Source organism: Papaver somniferum, chromosome 6 (assembly GCF_003573695.1).
Source record: "Papaver somniferum cultivar HN1 chromosome 6, ASM357369v1, whole genome shotgun sequence".
Classification (NCBI taxonomy): domain Eukaryota; kingdom Viridiplantae; phylum Streptophyta; class Magnoliopsida; order Ranunculales; family Papaveraceae; genus Papaver; species Papaver somniferum.
The window spans coordinates 109,751,104-109,766,397 of record NC_039363.1 but is presented as its reverse complement, the minus strand read 5'-3'; the positions used below and the strand labels follow the sequence as shown (position 1 = coordinate 109,766,397).

The 15,294-nt window shown below is 36.1% G+C and overlaps 1 pseudogene; it reads left to right on the top strand.

The window, feature by feature from the left end:
• Positions 1–6,025: 6,025 nt before the first annotated feature.
• LOC113288824 lies at positions 6,026–15,241 on the top strand (annotated as a pseudogene).
• Positions 15,242–15,294: the final 53 nt, after the last annotated feature.

The following is a 15,294-nucleotide window of genomic DNA, read 5'->3' as shown; positions in this document are numbered from 1 at the left end:
TCTTAATCAAGTAGAGATGTTTCGTTAAGAGATCGAATTTTCTTCTGGAGAAGTTTGATTGTTTATCATGGAATAATCAGAGCTGTCGGAAGAACAAGGGTGATTATCATCAAAATATGTGAGAGAACTTTCACAGACTTCTTCCTCTGGACAGTAGACAAGATTTCCATCCATGCTTTGGTTATCTCACTCTTTTCCCTATCAGGAATACCAGAAATGTGATGATCACATTTGTAGCACATGGAATAAGTTTCATTATCATAATTTTTGTGAACTTTCTTATCCATTACATTGATTGAGGAAGATTTTTTACGAGACTTTATTTTTCTTCTCCTAAGAGTTTTCTTTAACTGTTGTACACACAGTGAAAGAGTAGAATTAAAGCAATTCTCATCATTCAGATCAATCAATTTTGGACATAGAGAACTTACATCAGAAGTAGCAACTGGATTGCAACTCATTCGAAGTTTTTCTCTTTTACTAAGTTCAAGATAAAAAATCTTTAGTTTTCCTACCAGAGAATTACTGGATAGAGTATCAAGGTTATTTCCTTCAACGATGGCATGTTTCTTAGAGTCGTATCTGTCTGGCAACGATATGAGAATTTTCATCACAATGTTATTTTCAGGAATAGTCTTATCCAATGCACAAGATGCATTAACAATTTCAGATACTTTGTGATTGAACTCATCAAATGAATCTTCATCAGCCATACGAAGGTTTTTCCAATCAGAATTTAGGTTTTGAAACCTAGCTTCCTTTTCAGAGGAATCCCATTCGAATACAATTTCTAAGATATCCCACGCATCTTTAGACCGAGTGCATGTAGTCACATGGTACTGAAAGATCTTGGGTAATGGCATGTATGATAGCATTTAAACGTCATAATTTTTCTTTGCAGCGAGAATTTCATTAGGTTCAAATCTACCAATATCCTTTGCAATAGAGACACCGTCTACTGTAACCATTGCAGGATTGTAGCCACTAACAACATAAACCCATGATTTAAAATCATGCGCTTGAAGAAATGCACGCATGGCAATTTTCCACCACAAGTAATCTGAGCCATCGAAGACTGGTGGTACGTTTATTGAGATAACACGTTTGTCCATAGAGTCAGATCGCTACAAACACAGACTTATGAGGTCTTAAACGCGTTTGTCTGCTCTGATACCAATTGAAAAAGCGGGGGTCTAACAACCACACCCAATATTTCGCTTAGAAATCTGTATAGACTAACTCCAATATACTTTCAAGAGAATCAACTAGACAGTCAGACTCAATCTTAAGAAAAGTATATCCAAGAGTTATATCTCAATTTCTTAATTCAATCTGCAATCAAACAAATAGGAATTTGCGAGCCCCATCGAATATAAGAAATAACTTGGACGGTATCAAAAACCAATATCCAAGTGTCAATCAATTTAATCAACAACTAAAGGTTGGATTCACAATTGATTGAACTTACACACAACCTGTGATATTTCAATTACAAATATAATGCGGAAAAGAAATAACACAAACACCAGAAATTTTGTTAACGAGGAAACAACAAATGCAGAAAAACCCCGGGACCTAGTACACATTTGAACACCACACTATATTAAGCCGCCACAGACACTAGCCTACTCCAATTTTAACTTCGGAGTGGAATGTGGTTGAGCCCTAACCAATCTCACACTGATCAAGGTACAATCGCGTTCCTTACACCTCTAGAACCACATCGGATTCCGCGCACTTGATTCCCTTAACTGATCTCACCCACAACTAAGAGTTTCTACGACCCAAAGTCGAAGACTTGATAAACCAATCTGTCTCACACAGAAAAGTCTATTGAATAGATAAATCTGTCTCCCACAGATATAACTATGAGTTTTGTTCCATTTTTTGATAAATCAAGGTGAACATGAACCAATTGATACACCGGAGTTATATTCCCGATGAAAAACCTAGTAATATCAATCACCTCACAATAGTCTTAATTATATGGTAGCGAAACAAGATATTGTGGAATCAAAAATGATGAGACGAATATGTTTGTGACTACTTTGTATCTTGCCTATCGGATATTAAATCTCGAGCAAATATTAGGGAAGATAGTACTCAACACGATAGAAAGCATCAAGATCATAACACGCAACTACAGAGAAAATAGTTGGGTCTGGCTTCATAATCCCAATGAAGTCTTTAAGTCGTTAACCTACTGGGTTTTGGAAAAACCTAAGGTTAAAGGAGAATCGACTCTAATCGCAACTACTATCGCACAGGAGGTGTGGGGATTAGGTTTACCAGTTGGTAGAGTTCTCCCCTTATATAGTCTTAAAATCAAGGTTTGCAATCAATGTTACCTTGGTAACAAAGCATTCAATATTCACCGTTACATGAAAACTAGATTAGACTCAAGCTAATATCTTTCAACCGTTAGATCAAACTTAGCTTGTTACACACAAATGAAAAGTGACTTCATTTACATATGAGTAACCATACCTAAACGTGTACACCTTTGTTGGCTCAACAATAGTTAACCTAAGTTAGCCATATGAACACTTTCATATCAACCTTGTTCATCTTAACCATAACTAGTTCAAATGACTCAAATGAAACTAGTTCTAGAGTTGTTCAATTGTTTATATTCTCATAGAAGTATACAATACATAATTGAAGCAAAATCGATTTTGATTCACTCGAATCAATTCGTGAACATTATAGACACGACTTGAAAAAGATTGCATTCCTTATTATATAAATGTATTAGTTCATGAACAAACCGATTTCAAAACATAACCTACTCAAATATGCATACATGTACGCATACCTAAGTGGTCGGACTAAGTTTGGGTTCGCCAGTATGTGAACGAGTATGCATACCTTCCAAAATCAGTTAAATTTCCGGAACTTGAAACTCACGCCAATACACATACCGGTATGCATACTAAGTTCCCGGACTTTCATTAAGCAACCAGTGCGGGTATGCATACTATGGTTCCCGGACTTGGAATAACTTGCATCAGTTAGCATACAAGTACGCATGCTGTGCTATATCCAATCATGGTTATTTGTTCTAAACTCCCATTTCAATCGTTGAAACATTCTTAGAAGACGACAATAGATGTCTCACACAAACTATTAGCTTCAAAGCAATTTTCAAGTGATCGAATGATCAATACGAAACATTTTGAGTCTACATCAAATGACTGTCCCACAGAAATCATGTAAGATGTTACAGGACGATTTTCACATGATCATCTTTTGACTTTCGTCAAGAAAATAAGATGAACTTGGTTAAAGCGAAATCTTACCAACACATATTTCGAAAAATATGTAAGCGAGTTAAACTCAACTCGAAATATGAAATGTGTATAATCGAAGACTATATAGCTATACGACTTTTATCTCAAATAGGAGATAGAGTAGATAGACTTTTGAGTGATATACAAGTTCAAGTCTCCATATACCTTTTGTTGATGAAGTTCCACAAGCTCCCCTTAGTAGTTCTTCGTCTTCAATCAATGAACGTCGTGAAGTCTAATGTTCAACTACACTTTCTATCCTAATCCGAGACTTAGCTATAAGTAGACTAGAAATCAAGACTTATAGTTTTGGCGACTAAACTTGACAACAAGCTTGAGATAACAACGCTTGCGAGTTCGACCGAGCGATGCTCTAACACATACCCAGTATGCGCACCCTAAGGTTCTGAGTTCATGAAGGGGGGGAGGTATGCATACCCAACACTCGTACCCCAAGGGCATGAGTTCGTGAATGGCTAAGGGTACACATACCCTGTAGGCATACCCTAGCATCCTGAGTTCACGAACTGATTCATATGTATGCGTACCCCTATGCATACCTACCCAGTACGAACTAAATATATGCCCATAAACTATTTTCAGAAATGAAGACTAACGACCACTTACGACTCACTGAAAACTGATCATTATTAGCTTCATCTCATACAGAACATAGAACTATGTTAGAACCTAGTAAACTTAAGTAGCACCCATGTTCAAACAATTAAAAGGAGTTAAGGAAGTTATTATGACCACTAGTCATGGAAGAATACAGATCTTGTCCAATTTCAAAAAATTTCTACATGGCTGGATATGAAAAAATCAAAGTCAAACGTTTTTTCCTAACTCAACCAGTATTTCTCATGTTGGTTGGCTTGAAGCGTCACAATATCTGCATATTGCACCATATTATATGATTAGGGTCTGCAATTTTAGCAAAAATGTATTACGACCTCGATACAACATCCGCATGGGAAACAAACTCCACTTATACCTAGGCATCATAGAGGTAAACATCTAAATTCTGCTTTTAAATCGAGTAACTTTCTGAATAAAAACATGATTAAATACTAAGATTTCCAGTATTGGTGGTATACAAACTTCTGTGTTGGTAAACCAGCTCTTAAACACAAGACCCAAAGAGTTCCAATAATGGACATGTACTACAAGAATAACTGCGATAAGGACATTGGTGACGATGAAAAGCTTTCCACTTTTTCTCAAAGATATCAACAAATGACAAGGAGCTTCCAAAATGTTTTTGTTCATCCTTACAGCAGTTTTGCTGAGTCTGCACTTCATGAGGTACAAGGGCTTTTGGATTATTCACTAAGAAGAGTTTTTTTTTTTTACCCCGGTATCATACATAGGTGTTCGTTATTTGGGAGAAAGACTGCTTTTCTAGGTAATTAATATGAGTTTGATATGCCGGTGTTATCTCGTTATGGTCGTGAAAAGTCTATCATTCCTAGCTCACAGATGGAAGTTCTCCATCATCTTCATTAAATATGCCTGAAATATATTTGGGGTTGCCAAGTATAACTCCACAAGTGGAAACAACCACGATCCCAATAGTTTTGATAGCTATTGAACATACTTATCCTTATTATGATGCGGATGCCACTGCAAAATAATTAACGGCACAATGTATCAATTAATGGTGGATAAATCAATAAATGACGGCTTTGCACGTGGTTGAGCTCCGAAAATATCAGGTGGATGCCATCTTGTTTGGATTGAGTCCAAGTTTACCTCTTGATAATCGTACAAATTATGCCAGTACTTCTAGTCACACTTCGTCTTGGAACAAGAGCCAGAGAGGTACACAAGAAATGGTTCCCATGACACAACATAATGTTATTCATCCTAATATAGCATATTTTCATCATACTGCACCACAACCAACCTCTTTTCGTTTCTACCAATCACTCTTTGTTTTCAACAAACTACTGTTTTCCAACAATACGAAGATATAAGTCAATTCACAAATTTGTTGGCAAGTGGGAATATTCCGGGTCTTGGAGAATGGAATCAATTTGAATAAGACAATGATGAACGACATTAGAAAACTTGTAACTTTTATTTTTGCTACTAATGTAATTCTAATTCTAAATAATGAAAAACCCAGCTTTCTGTTGAAATCAAATTACATATGATTTAAATTAAGTTTTAAGCATTTACAAACAACCATTCAAATTGACTTGCATGGTTAAAGCTACAAATTCACTTACTTTTATGTTAATTGTCTTAAAATGAAATAGTAGGTCACATATAGCACGATGATTCGAATTACGGGTGTCAGAACAAAGTATTTCTTAAATACTCTGTCGAAAATTCACGCTCAGTGTTTTAGCTCCAGCAAACTGCGTTTGTAACTCATAGTTTATGCAAATAGCTAAATTTTCTCATCGAGTATACAAAGCTCAACGAACTGACAAGGACCGAGAAATCTTTCAACAAATTATATTGAAATTGGAAGAGATTTTGGATGATATTTCAGGTTTAAAGGAGGTGTAATTTGATATGTTGTGAGAAATTAGTATTGACAGAAAATTCAAAGAAAACTGTTGGATGGAGTCGTTGGGCGGCAGAACTTTAGCCGCGCGGCATGACTTCAGACGCCAACTATTGAAAATAGAACATGCGGGGGGCGGTGAAACAAAAGAGTGGGAGCCCATAGGAATTGCCCAACCCATGGAACAAAACAATTGAAGAACCAAAACCCCCGGTTCCAGCCGATCGAGCTGCTGCTTCTAAAATTGTTCCCCAACAGATCATATCGAACCATATTTCTCACAAAAAAAAAAAAACAGCACTGTGATTCTGAAGCTGATTCGAGGTTGGAGAACAATTACTCGATTTCATTACTAATAGCTCAAACTTCAATTTTTTCAGACCGATATTGAACTTCAGATTTGCTTCCCTTCACTCTTTCTAATGAAATTCTCTAACCTAACTTACTTCAATTTCAATCAAAATTTGGTTTATCAACACATTCTGAGACTAATTTACATGCTAACTGGATATTGGTTCCTCTAAAAGTTATGGTATGAAAATGCCGCACTTCTCATCACACAACTACAACTAAGTCTATGAGCTTTTGCTGTTTGTGGAAATGTCAAACAGATTATTATTCTTTTCAATGGGTTTGTTTCCTTCAACACTTAAATTTAAGACGTTTACTTCTGTCTATTTACAGAGCCTGGTGTCCTCATGTACTTAGGAGGCGAAACAGAAGCTATGAATTGGAACTGCGAAGTTTGAGGTAAGGATTGTGTTGGTCATCTTTAATTTGCTATCTTAATTCCCCAATACCCTATATGGAGGGAGGTATACTATATGTAGGGTTGAAGTCAATTTTGCACTATTAGTGGAATATGCTAAACATTTGAGGTTTGAGGGATCATTTAAATTGAAACAACTTTAGAGTGTCGGACTCAAACTTCAAAGTGGCTAGAGACCTTTCAACGTAAAACAGTGCTCATGGGTTTAGCTCACTTCATAAAACAGTCTGAAGGGTTTAACAATTTATACAACAACATAGCACCATATGGCTGTTTTCCGTTGACATATAAATGAGATTTTGATTGTATGTTTGTAGCTGTAGCTGAAATTTAACCTGTAACTATCAGACAGTGCACCACTCTGTAAATGCCTTATAGTACAAGTGCCACTAAATTTATGTTCTGAACTAATAAGTGTGGAAAAACAAAGGTTTTTAAAGCTATGTTTCAAGAGCTCGTAACTTTGTTAGTTCTGCTCCGTTTGTAGAATTAATATGAAAAACCTTTAATAAGTAAGGAGGCTAGCATAGAAATGTAAAAAGCCCAAACCTTAATAAATCAGGAGGAAACCAAAATAAACCTTTGTTGAAAATCTTTTGTCTAAATTTTGTCTGAACCTTTGTTGAAAATCGAGACACATTTCAGTTTACAGCTCAACCTTGATTTAAGAATGATTTACTGTTAAAATCTTCACAAGCTAAAATAAGTTACCAGAGGTGATGGATAGATATTTGTTGGCTCAACATAGAAAATCACATCAGGTAACTACGGGGAATTCGAGTCAGACTGAGTCTTTCAGAACTTTCAAAGGTTTATAACAATGAAACATCTTGATTCTACTTCACTGTCGTCTCCTTGAGTGCTCTCTTGTGGGTCGTTAATTCATTCATATCCTTGCCGTAGAAGATATATATTTCTGAAAAATGTCAGCTGGCAGGGATAACTGTCTTAGTTTACTTTGTCTGAATGAGAAAAGTTACCACCAATCATCAGGAAGCTAGGAAATTAAAAACCCAGATTCAGTTTCTTAGACTCCCCGACTCGATGACTAAATATCAATAGCAGAATGAACGTACGTGAATCCTGAACTTCTTCGATCACTATAAATTTACATTTTTCTGTAGGTAGATGATGAACAATAAGAGTAGAAAACCCAAATACTGATGGATGCATTTCCCGTTAAATCCTGAAATGTGGATGTTGAATGTTATTCTGAATAAAAGTTGCTCTAAGTTTATCTTGATTTGAAGTTGTATTTATATAACTTGAATTCTCGCCAATTATGTCATTGATCATTTAGATTTATGTAACCTTAAATATTTTTTTCTGCAGGTCTTGAAACGGATCGGCACTCGCATCACGCATACAAACACTTTATTTGTGTAAATAGATATTTCGATTGAAAATTTATTGAATAACAGGTTCGATTTGTTCTGCAATGGAAAGGCAAGCACATCACGCGTGCCTCTAGACTAGTGTACATTGTATATTTGCTTTGTGCTTCTTATATTGACGACAACAAGTGTCTTGTATAGGTGAACTTTTTTCGTTTTGGTCTGCATGCTGAGGTGATAACAGTCTAAAATTTCAGCTCTATTCAATCCAGTAGAAAAATGGATGTTCTACTAGGATCAATTGATGTCCGAGAACTTTTATCAACTCATAACATTGAAGAATCATCACCACTCTCAGCTCCAGATCTTCATCTCCTCATTGATCGTTTACAAATCCGGTCTCTTCACATAAAACAGAAAGTAAAAGACTACATTCTCTCTCACCAAACTGAATTTTCTCAAATCTTCTCTACTTGTTCTGATTCCATTTCCAAGACTGACGAAATCTCAACAGACCTTTCTAATGTTGTTCAACTCCTATCTAACAATGGTATTGATATCGATGTCAGGGATGCATTGAAGGAAATTTGTAGTGTAAGGAGAGATTTGAAGGAGAAGAATGAGTTATTGAGTTTGGTGAAGATAATTGTGAATTTGGTGGAGAGATTGAAAGTGGTTAAGGAGAATTTAAAGGTTGGGGAATTGATAAATGCGGCGGAATCTTTAAGAGATTTAAAGAAGGATTTGTTGATTCATGATGATGATCGAAAGGAGGTTGGTGATAAGAGAGAACCGGTTGTTTTTGAATTGTTGAGGAAGGAGTGGTTTGATTGTTTTGATGAGCTGCAAGAGGTTTCTGTTAGGGTTTTGAGTAATGCAATACGGTTTGATTCTGGTAATGGTAAATTAAGAGTTGTGCTTAAGTTAAGTATTGAGAAGATGAAAAATGTAGAGCTTTGTATGGTTTTGACAGCAATGGAGATCGGTATGGTTTTGCCCTTTGATTTCTTGTTTATGTACATTGTGGCACCTCTATCAATCTTGTTGAGATTTTGTTGCGTGTTCAATTTTCGTGTTTGTGGTTTTGTGATATGCAGGTTGCAGGAGTACTTGATTATGGGCTTGCTAAGGTGGCAGACTTAATGGTCAAATACATAATAATTCCAACAGTAAATGCTGAGTGTAATTTCCACCTTGTAGAAGAATTACTTCCTAACTGTGGACAAATGGATGAGGCAATCCTCAGCCTAGTCGTTTCCTCTTCTGATTCTAAGGTTTATTCTATAACTCAAAGGTAGTAGCATAACTTAAGTTTCGCAACATTTCGTTTCTTCAGTTTAAGAATAAATGTTATAATGGTGATATTAACGTAGTAGGATGACATACTTCCTATGACAATAGCATGGCTGTAGCATTTAACTTTTAATAGTTAAAACATGTTGGATGTTTGCTATTCATAAACGGAATTGTGAACCATTGGCATTGGAAACAGTACTTTTAGATGAATAGGAATTGTTCCTGTCAATTTTTCAGGGATCTGCCTTGTCTTTTCACTAAAATGTATCATCTTACTGGTTCACCTTTTTTCGTTAGTCTCAAGACTTTGTAACTTTTAAGAGCTCAAGTCCACTTTCCCTCTGCTGCAAGTCATGCTATTTCTAGCCGATTACCTTGAAATGGGAGACGATCTTTCCTTAGGGGACCCAAGCAACATGCTCATCAAATCTGTGACTAGACAATATCTGTGATATCTGAAATTCGTATTCTAGCACTAAAGCTTCTTATACTACTTTACGCTCATTACTTTCTCATTCAACCATTTTAGATCTGTAAAATATGATAATCTACTATAGCAGTTCATTATCACCATTGGCTGACCATGGATTTGTAATACTACAGTACTTCAGTATTTCTTCTGATATCTATTTGTTAGTTTTCAGCTTGAACTATCCCAAGATGTTGCTGATAACATATGATCAAACAGTACATGTTTTATCCTTAGATATGCTGCCGTCCTGATCTTATTTAACTATTTGCAGGTTGAAAGTGCAAACATTTATTCTAGGCTAATTCAGGTTATAAATTTTATCCACAAAACAGTATGCTTCCAAAATGGTAGATGGATAACGTGTTTTGGAAGACTGACATGGCCAAGGATTTCAGATCTGGTTATTTCCGAAGTCCTTTCCAAGGTATGGTTTTACTTCCTTTTGCTGGAATGCATTATATTTTCCGTCTGTGTTTTGCATTTGTTAGCTACAAGCTTAAGCTAGGTCACCTGGCATCTCTTATACTGCTTGTCCTCTAAAAGTGTAGTTTTGGATGGTCAAGTGTGAAATATACTGGTTCAACCATTTTTTGTATCACCTGCTGGAATCTTACGTTATGTATTAACTCTTTGAGTGAAAAACTCTTGGTCACAATTCAACCTCAATGGTGGATAATAAAATTACTAATGGAAACGGCTAGGAGATAATAATCTCAAGTGAAAGCACTAATTGGCTAGCACACTATGATCCTAGTTCCTTAAGTAATTATTATTTTATTGGTCCGTCGACCACTATTTACAAGTTAATAACACTGTGAGTTTGACTCCATGGTATTACCAAAATGATATTCTGCACTCAAGTTTGTGCTTCAATAGAAAAGAAAAAACTAACCCTGATTAAGTAAGATGTTGTACTCTTGGCTTTTGGTTGCACTTTATTGTTTCCTAAGCTTGGTATGTGTGTCAATTTATATGGGTTCATGTGATAATTTTGTTTATTTTGTTGGTATCCTAATATGGCATGCATCAGTTCAACACACGACCTTGTGTTAACTTAAATCAATGAATGTAGATTGTTATGGATTTGAGTGCATCCAAATAACATTTCCAAGTGCTCACTTCAGGCCGTTCCCGATGATGCTTCAAAAATTGTAGAGTTTCAGAAGCTCATTGAACTTACAACCGAGTTTGAAGCTAGTTTGAAGGATCTGATGTTCATTTCGGCAACTGATAAAAAGGATGAAAAGTTGAGCAGTTTTGTTCAAAATGTCGAGGTTCACTTTGCAGCGAGGAAGAAAAAGGAAATTTTGGCAAATGCTAGAAACTTACTTCTTCTTTTTGATTCCTCCAATCCTTCAGTAAGTATCTGACACAAATGCTATTTCCATTTGATCTCACTTTTAACATGATGTTTCATTCTACTTGCTTTTCCCTGAATCGTGCATGTGAATTCCGCGGAACGATCGATTCAAACAATTCACTGGTCAACTCAGTCTAGTTTACCTTTTTATTTTCCTTAAATCACGAAAGTTTACTGTGTGTAATGAGAGTTGACCTCAACAACTTTGCTTACAAGTTAGCTATTCAAACACCACAATAGATGCTGATTCTGGTCTGTCACCACCAGACTATGCAAATTATATGGTTTTTTAAATCACAGTAAATAACCATTAATATCAGTTTTCTTTTATTAAGGATTAGATATGAAAATGGCCAAATGTTTTAGTTGATCACTTGATCTTTTACATAATTAGGTTACTGAAGTGGTAAATTGGTACTACGCGACATATACTAAAGATTAAGATATCATATTTCTGCTCAAGTCTTTTTTTCTTTTATAAGCAGTATACTTATGTCAGGATATACAAAATTAACTATCGTCCATGGATCACTGATTCGTTATCCAACATGTAACTCAATCCCCGGAAAAAAAAATCCCCGAAAAAAGACGGTTCACGATTCTATTCAGGATTTATTGACTTAGCTTGAGAGCTTAATGATTGATTAACCAATGTTGTTTCAGGACTACACGATTAAACTTCCTAGTTCTAAGGCTCGTGAAGTTGCTGGAATAGTTTCTGAGAAGCCTGTCAGTTTGCTTTTTCTTCCAGAGAGGTGTATTATCTCTAAAGCAGCATCTAAACTTATGGAATTAGTGCATCAAGCACTTCAGGTAATTTTTCTGTAAATGTGGCGTACCAACTGTACCTTAACTGATCAAGAATCTGTTATTTTTCATCTTATATTAAGTAATGGAAGGTTCAAATTTTGTACTGGGTTGAAACTATGTTAATTGGATATTAGTTGAACACTAGACTGTTGTCTAAAATAAGTTCCTTAGCTCATCTATAGTTAAGTTATCATAGTTACATTTGCAATTACATATATGAGGATCATGTGACAAATATAAGCTTTGACTGTAGGATGTCTGCCTCTCATCTGCAAGAGTGGCCATGGAATTCTATCATGCTGCCAGAGATGCGTTATTTCTATATGAAGCAATCATGCCTGTGAAGGTATGTATAGGATGCAATGCCTCTAATTACTCATCAAAATGATAATTTTGCTTTTCCCCATTGTCAAATGATGGAAAGAGTCGGAAAAGACAGTATTTCCAGAGTTGTACTCGCTAGAGAGCCATAACAAAGTATTTCCATTCTGTTTATGTCTTCAAAAAGTTTTTTGGTTGATCAAACGAAATCTGCATCTTGAGAAGTAGTCTACAATCACATCGGTAGTTGAATAATTGTTAGTTATTGAATATCCATATGAAACTTTCTTTGGGTAAAGAATATGTTCATTGAAAACATGTTTGGTGCTTGTCATATGTTACTGCAAATACATTAGTTAGGCTTATAGTTTGCTTATCTCTACAACTGTAGCTAGAGAAGCAGCTTAATAATGTCACCCAAATTGCCGCACTCGTCCACAACGATTGTCTTTTTCTTGCTCAGGAGGTTCTTGGGCTTGCCTTTGAGGTATATCTAACCACTTATCACTCAACACTGTGGTTCGTGTATTCAGTATTATTCTGTTCTTTAGTCAATTCTTTGTTGTCGCGTGACATATTAAAGGTCTTTTAGTAAATTCAAGTGGTCGCACAGTATGTAATCACAATTAGAAAAATTATGTTTATTTGTTTAATTATGCCGTCGACCTATCTCTTTTCACGTAAAAACTTATCTTGTACTTTAATTTCTCAGTATCGCCCAGATTTTCCCAGTTGTATCAAAGAACAAGCTGTGTTTGTTGATATCGCACCAAGGTTTCATCAAATGGCAGATGAATTGCTCCAGAAACAAATCCAACTAGTTTGTATAAACTTGGAAAAGGTAAAGTTTTCACATTTTATTGTTTTGTTTCACAGTTTACATTATTCAAGAGTTCATGCTCCATTCATGACTCAGATTAACCTCTGATGTGTCAGGCAATCGATGGGGCTGATGGGTTCCAGAATACACATCAACTGCAACAATACGAATTTGCAAAGTCTAGTATAGATCAGGTAGGTTTGCTATTTGCAATAGTAGTCCCACAGTTGCCATTTAGAGGTTATTGCGATGAAATTGTTTTCATGGCTGAATACATCATGATCAGATTGTTTTCATCCTTGAGAAAGTGCGCAGCATGTGGGAGCCACTTTTTCTGCAATCGACTTACCAGAGTAGTGTGTCTAGTGTTCTGTATTTTGTCTTTTCTATAATAACGAAAGACATACTTCTGTTGGATGATATGGCAGCGGAAGAGACATTACAGGTTTGTCTCGGATCTCTAGTGTCCTTACATTGCTATTGCATGTATCGTGTCCATTACTTTATGAGCCCACATGGAAGATGTTCTAGGTTTTACTTTTTATTTTATTTTCTTGAAGATGACCCCCACCGTGGATTTATATTATTTTTTTTCGATCGACATCTTTTATCCCCGCCATTAGTTGATCGATGATCAACTGTGAAATGGATGTTCTAGCAGTTATTATTTCTACCTGCAATCTGTGTTGTTTGAACTAAAATCTCTTGGTTTCATTTCAGCTGCAGAGATTGATCTATTTGACGCTCGAGAATCTCTCATCTGTATTTGAATCCGTAATTTCTGTAAATGAGAAAGAGGATTCACAGGACGTTGCTACACCTGATCTGCTAGATGTGCTTATTCCATCTTTATGAAAACTCCGCAAGCTAGCAGGTCTGAGCACCGTATTCTGATTAATAATTGATCTTAATATTAGAACTCTTCAAAATACTTATACTGCAATCGTGGTTCATGAACTGAAACTTTTCTTCTTTTCAGATTTACTAGACATGTCTTTAAAAACCATTGCAGCATCTTGGGAATGTGGAGAACTGGTTAGTTGTGGTTTCACACCATCTGAGGTATTAATTCAGATTTTCTTAACCATTTAAATTAGTATTTAAAGTTTTTTGCCCTTGTAGTGTGCATTCCCAATTTCCATTCAGGAGCTTCTGATGTATTCTTGCAGGTAGAAAACTTTATTAGAGCAATATTTACAGATTCACCTCTACGGAAAGAATGTTTATGGAAAATCGAAAGTGTCAGTCTCTGCCACAAGATTTAACTTACCGGGAACACCCTTGTAGTAGAGAAAGTTAAATGTTTGCACATCCCATCAGCTAAACAAAGATATTAATGTCCTCTGGAAAATGTTAAGTGTTGCAGAAAGACCAGGGCAGGAATAGTTTCGAGTTTGTTCTTGCCGCAGATTATGACAAACAGGTGCAACTTGTACACCCAGTGATTGGCACAGTAGACAGGTACATTCAGTCGGTGCAAGCAAGTGCAATGCAAAATCACAAGGAAAATTGGGCTTAAAAATAGTTTAAGGCTAACATTACAGAATACAGATGTACAGTTTGACGAACATGAAATGGGCCAAGTGACTGCTGTGGGCTTCTTCTGTGAGTCTGTGTTCTCAAGTCGCACGCTCCCCATGCGCAAGGGCGTTGAGCGAGCCACAACACGTCGACAGATATTTGGTCTCCTCGGTGTTTAAAATGTTTGTTCAACACAATTTAATTGAAAGAGAAATGGCCAGTACAACGTAAGATGGGATAGTTCAATAACAATGGTTGAATGGAGAAGGCCAACCTTGTCAAAGACTAAGCTAAGCGACTAAGATACCATCAAATTTGTTTGGAACAACAATTGACAACTCCCAAGTCCTGTCTTTTTTTAAAGGCAGAACTTCCCAGAATACGACTCCGCTGTCTACTCAAGTGTGTCATCAACTGAGTAGTCATTTCTAGGCACTTCGTTTTTCTAGCTCACTTAGACTTGACTGCATCATGGTGGGGCAAATCAATGCTTGATGGGATTTTAACAATTAAGTGCTTTGATAGATTAGTTAACGACATAATTATAACCATATCGCAGAGCTATTAGCCACAACTATCACATAGCTGAAAATAGCAGTATTTCTTTTCTATGGCATCCCAAATCTAGTACTACTATTTATTGAGAAAATATAAATTAATTAGCTATTGGACAAATGTAGAATAGACACAGAGAGAATGGGGTATTGTGACATGCTTAGTTTGAATTTTGAAACTGTGTCGATAAATTTGATATAGACAGACTTGTGGTGTGGCCTGTGGGCTGTG